We start from the raw sequence: 5745 nt of genomic DNA, 5'->3' as shown, positions 1-5745 counted from the left end.
ATCACTAATTATTGACTTTCAGAAGGAACTTGAAAATGTTCCAGTTTACTCAGGCATTTGGTGGCTGAAGGGGACTGCTCCTGGCAACCTGAAGATCACTGATGAAATGTTTTTAACTGTGTTTTAGGATGTTGTTAATTGTAATTGTGTTTTGGAATGTTTTTAACTGGTTTTAGTATGTTTTTCTTTTTCTTGTTAAAATGATTTGCTTGCTTGCCACCCTGGACTCATTTGAGAGAAAGGGTGGGATATACATCCAAATAAATAAATAAAGTGGATATAGCTAATAGTAGCAGAAGCTGACATTATTCCATATTTCTGGGATAAATTCCTTGAACTTCCCATTGAGTGATTGTCATTATGAAGTGTGTATCTGACAGTATGTGGAAACTATACCTTTTAAACTTATTATAGCATATTGTTTGAAACAAAGACTGAAATGGGCACATAATTTTGAAAGAAACAAAACTATGCTGTATCATCTGGTATGAGAACATAAAGCATAGTTAAGAGGAGGAATTCGTAATATTAAGAGCAGAAAAAGAGCCTCCTCCATTCCCTTGATCATTCATTATCTTCTTTGCTATCTCCATAACCTCGTTTGACTCCTTTGTCATGCCAAGGTCCAACAAATGCATTAAAAAAATTGTTGGTGGTGGTCTTTATGTTTTTACCAATGCATTCCTCTATTGTCTGCTTGCATTGGCCAAATGTTTTGTTTGTTTGTTTAATTTAACTGTGTCTAGTTGTGCCAGCTACATTGTCCCTCACCTAATACATCTGGAATATTGCTGTTGATGTGAACCTAGTGTCATTCCATCAATGAGGTATTCCAGGGGAGGAAATATGGCAGCTGCAGTATTGGTACTTCCTACTGTAATAGTAATAATAAATCACTAAGCTTCCATCATGTCAGGAAACACCAGGTTGTTTTCTTTTAAAACAAAACAAAAAGGAAAACAGTGTCCCTTTCCTCCCACCTAAAACATGCCAAAGAGTTGTAGTACCCAGCCTTCTCAATATAGTGAAATGTCCTTACGATTTGTCTCTGGGAGGTGGGGAGGGAATGCAGACTTATGTGGATGGGAAGGGAACAAAGTGTTTCTTGTTTTCTGCCCTCAAATAGTACTGTGTGGGTTTTGGTTCAAAGCTGGCTGCCAGCCCAAAACATAAACAGCTTATTGTATATACTGAGGATGTTTGGGGACAGATGGGAAGTAGAGAATACACTGTGCTTTGATGACTGAGTCAGGATCACCATTCCAGCAGCAATTGGAATCATGTCTTACATATAATAAAAATGTAAGAGTGTCATCATGCAGGCCCCATTGGACGATTGCGCTGCATCACAATCCTTGATTTGCATGAAGTCAGAGTGGAGAGCAAAAGAGTAGACAGGTTGCACAACCGCAGTGGCTGTGCCATGGGAGCAAGAAAGGAGGGACACTGACAGAGGAAAAGTGGTGGTTTAGAGCAACAAGAGAAGTCTGAATAGATTGGCAAGGGGTAAGTAACATTGAGGGTTTTTTAAATAAAAAGTTGGAACATGGAGGGTTTCTTGTGTTTTTTAAAGTTTTAAAGGGGAAATAGCAGAGATGGGTACAACACAGAAGCTAACGCAACAGACTTTCACAACTCCCTTCTTGCTGTTCTCAGCCCCCTGCTCACTCTATTCAAACCTCTGCCATTCTTTAAAACCACCATGTTCTTCAGTGTGCTTCAATACCTGCTTCATTCAAACCTTGGCCATAATTTAAAATCACAGTTCCCCCACACATTTTAGAGTCTCTCCTTTCTCGCTGTACTCAAACAGCTCTCCCATTCCTCAGTTGCCTCATATCAGAGTGATAAAGGATACGGAGCCCTCAGATATTCCATGGTGCCTTCATACAATGTATTTCACTTCTGGGACCAAGTGTTGTCTTAAACAAGAAGTTTCAAATTCAGTGCAGTAAGTTAGAACAGATATTTAATTAACAAAGACACCCACATATGTACCACATCTGTTAACTGAAGTTGATCTTCTCTGACTGACAAAGGTGAATGACAGGCTTGCTCTTATGAGTCAATTAATCTTAAAGATACAGCAACAGATACCATCACATATGTGTGTGTGTGTGTGTGTGTGTGTGCATGCATGTGCATGTTTGTGCAAAGGGGGCTGCAGAATAAGAGAGAGAGGAGGAGGCATGGAAATGTGTGGGAAAGGGGGAGTTTCACAAAAGGATGGGGAGGAGAAGGCATGGACTTGGAGATGACTCTGAAAATGGGTGCAAAGCAGGACTGTAGAACAGAAGTGCCTTCAGAAGTAATAGAGTTGGGAAGGTGAAAAGGTAGCTTAGTAGTTGCATGGAGTAGGAAGGGGAAGCCCTAAGGCAGGGGTTCTTAACCTGTGGTCCATTGAGCCCATGCCATGGATGGGCTTCAGGGAGCCCATGAACTGGGCACACACACATACAGAAATATAAATTCCCAATGCAATAAAATAAACTGTGTGCAAAATCTGGTGTATATCTGTTTGTGTGTGTTTGTCTGGGAAGGGGTTCCATAGTTTCATCATATTCTTAAAGAAGTCAGTGACTCCAAAAAGGTTAAGAGCCACTGTTTTAGGGGGTTAATATGGGGAGTGGTACATACATACACATAAACCACTATGTAGGTAGGCCTTATGTATATCAAGTAGATTTTCTGAACACTGATCAGGACCACCTCCATGAAGGACACATTATATGACTTGAATCTTTTTTCATAGGGTGGGGGAAGACATACACCAGCAACATCAATGGCACTTCTTTCCCAAATATATGAGCTCCATCTCTGCCTTCATCCTAGGGTCTTACTCTTCTTCTGTCATTTCTCTCTGGGCCTTGTTGTCTAGTGAACATATCACATTTGTCCTACTAGTATTAATGTATAGTGAGATATGATCAAGATGTTTACTCTGGTTGAAAGTGGTGGTTTTCATGGAACAGTACTGTCTAAAGATTACTTTGAATCCCCTAATTATTCCAGATTAATACGATTCATCCTCTTCCTTGTCAAATTCCACATGGATTTGCTGTGCCATTATAAATTATAAAATAATAATCTGAAACTGAATATATAATGTATCTGTGTTTGCTTAGAGCTGGGTTGAGGGTCCTAACAGCTTGTCTTTGCAGTATCTCATTATCAAATAAACTGGAGTAATTGAAGAAGCTTTTAACATAAGCTTATAACTGATGGTGGATGGTAAACTGTAGGTAAATATTTATCCTGAGATGGGTGGGATGCATCTGCTTTCACATTTGCCCTACTAACTTACATAGAGCTCTGATAAACACATATTTTTCAGCAAGTAGTATCTTGCACAGGGAAATTCACTAATAGGCAAGAACTACAGTTGCCAGCTTCAGGGCCTGAGACTGATCTTGTATCTTTAGGAGAAGAGAAAGTCAGCCAAGTGCAGGTGTTCTTGCATGTCTGTAATAGGAAAAACCACAAGGTGGAATTCTCCCTTTCCCCTGAACAACTTTTAAAAATACAGAAGACCTCTTGTTTGCCAGACCCGGCATCCAAGAGGTCTTCTGTATCTTTAAAAGTTGTGCAGGGGGAAGGGAGAATTCCATCTTGTGGTTTTTCCCATTACAGTCTTGCAAGAACACCTGCACTTGGCTGACTTTCTCTTCTCCTAAAGATACAGGATCAGTCTCAGGCCCTGAACCTGGCAACCCTAGCAAGAACTTCCCTTTGAGGTTTAAGAATGTACCTATAGCCAACAGACATTTCTATCAAACTTGAAAAAGCAGGGAAATTGGGCAGCTATAGGGAATGCACCAGGAGAGCAGGAGAACTGACCTCCTCTCTGAGATATTGTATTGCCCTATAAATTTGTCAAAATGCAAACACAATTTCACAGACCAATCCACTTCCTGTGTAGCTTGAAAGAATTTGGTAATATGTACCTCTGAGCATATGGTGAGTGGTGGCAATAACTGCAATCATCCCAAATAACAGAAAGAAGATACGTGCTGTGCTGATCTTATTTTAGCAAGGAGGAAGCAACAATATTAAAACAGTTGATATTGTTCAGATCTTCACTTTAAATATGTTTCATTTACTTTGCAATTTTAGCGAAATTTTCTACTGTAAATTATTTTCCTTTGCTTCTGTTTCTGTGAATATGTGATGTACAGCAACACTTTGCAAAATATACTCTAAATAAATTCCAAAAACAATTGTGGAATACTGGCACTGACTCTCCAATGGACATGAGGAGTGTCTCAGTTTGCATAAACCATAACGATAACAGGCTGAAAACATGCATTTTGGGCAGGCCAAGTTTTTTTTCCCCAACAGCTAGAGTCATTGCTTAAGTAGCAACATATTGTTATCAGTTTAATTCAGAGCTTGGAAAAGTTACTTTTTTGAACTACAACCCCCATCAGCCCAATCCAGTGGCTAAGACCAATCCAAATTGTGTTTGCATTTTTACAAATTTGTAAAGCATCACAATATCTCAGAAAGGAGGTCATGTCTCCCGCTCCCCTGGTGCATTCACTATACCTGCCCAATTTCCCTGATTTTTAAAGTTTGATAGAAATATCTGTTTTTTGTGAAGGGTGCTGAGAGTTGCTAGGAGACATCCTATTCCCCTCGCAGAACTACAATCAGAGGGGCTGACTATTAAACCACTCTGGCCATTGGAGCTTTGTCAGGGGAACAGGAGTTTCCTCTCAGCACCCTTCACAAACTACATTTTCCAGGATTCTTTGGGGAAAGCCATGACTGTTTAAAATGGAATCAGTGTTTGGCCTGGGTATGGCCACCTGACTAGCCAAGCCAAGCAGCTGTTAGTCTGGCTTTTAGTACACTGACAGTTGGTTCTTACTGACCATGCCCTACACTTTCATAGACTTCAATGTTAATTTTCTTAAATTAGTTAAAAATCAGCCATGCATTTTTTTAAAAAACGTTTAAACTCCAGAAGATGAAGGTCAGAGTATGGGGAAGGTCAGTAATAGAATTACAGGTGCTCTGTGAACATGTCTGATTTTAAATTAATTTCAACATATTATGAGACCACTAACAGAAAGAAGTCCAACAGGGGTCTGGATTTTTTTCTCTTGTTTTAGACTCTGAACTCTCGATTCTCTCTACTGTTTTCTGTGTTGCCATGAAAACATGGAGGGTTTAGCAAGCATTTTTGAGTTCAGGACTATAACTTTTGTAAGATTTTGTTTTGAAATGAGCTTATGAAAAGCATCAGAATGGCATGGGGGATGGCCTATTTTTAATTTAACATTGTAGAATGTTAAACATCCATCCTGACATAGTATACAGCCACTCCTGCAACTGTGTAATACTCCGAAGAGACAATTTTGAACCCCGCAATTACCTCTAATTCCTATGAATCATACTTTGCTTTGTAAAACTCATGGACATTCCAGGACACAATAACAAACAGAATTGGTAGGTTTATATAAAATATATTTGTGCTTGCTAAGTACTGACATGAAGGGCTTCAGACAGGAAGAGCTACTCCAGTTTCACCTTATAAAAGGAATCTGAACCAATTTCACCTTGTTAAAGAAATCTGAACCTACTGATGGAAGCTTGTTGTAAACAAGGTGATGGTGGCAGAAAAGAGAACTGTAGGTCATAATTTGTTCTGATATGGAAGTGATGTATTTGTGGTGGTTGTTTCTTTTTCTGTGGCTTCACCTCCCGGCAGCTGAGGGAAACAAAGGCACTGTTATGTGCACC

The sequence above is a fragment of the Rhineura floridana genome, chromosome 11 (genome assembly GCF_030035675.1).
Source record: "Rhineura floridana isolate rRhiFlo1 chromosome 11, rRhiFlo1.hap2, whole genome shotgun sequence".
Taxonomy (NCBI): domain Eukaryota; kingdom Metazoa; phylum Chordata; class Lepidosauria; order Squamata; family Rhineuridae; genus Rhineura; species Rhineura floridana.
The sequence above is the reverse complement of the archived record's forward strand: the minus strand, read 5'-3'. Positions refer to the sequence as shown.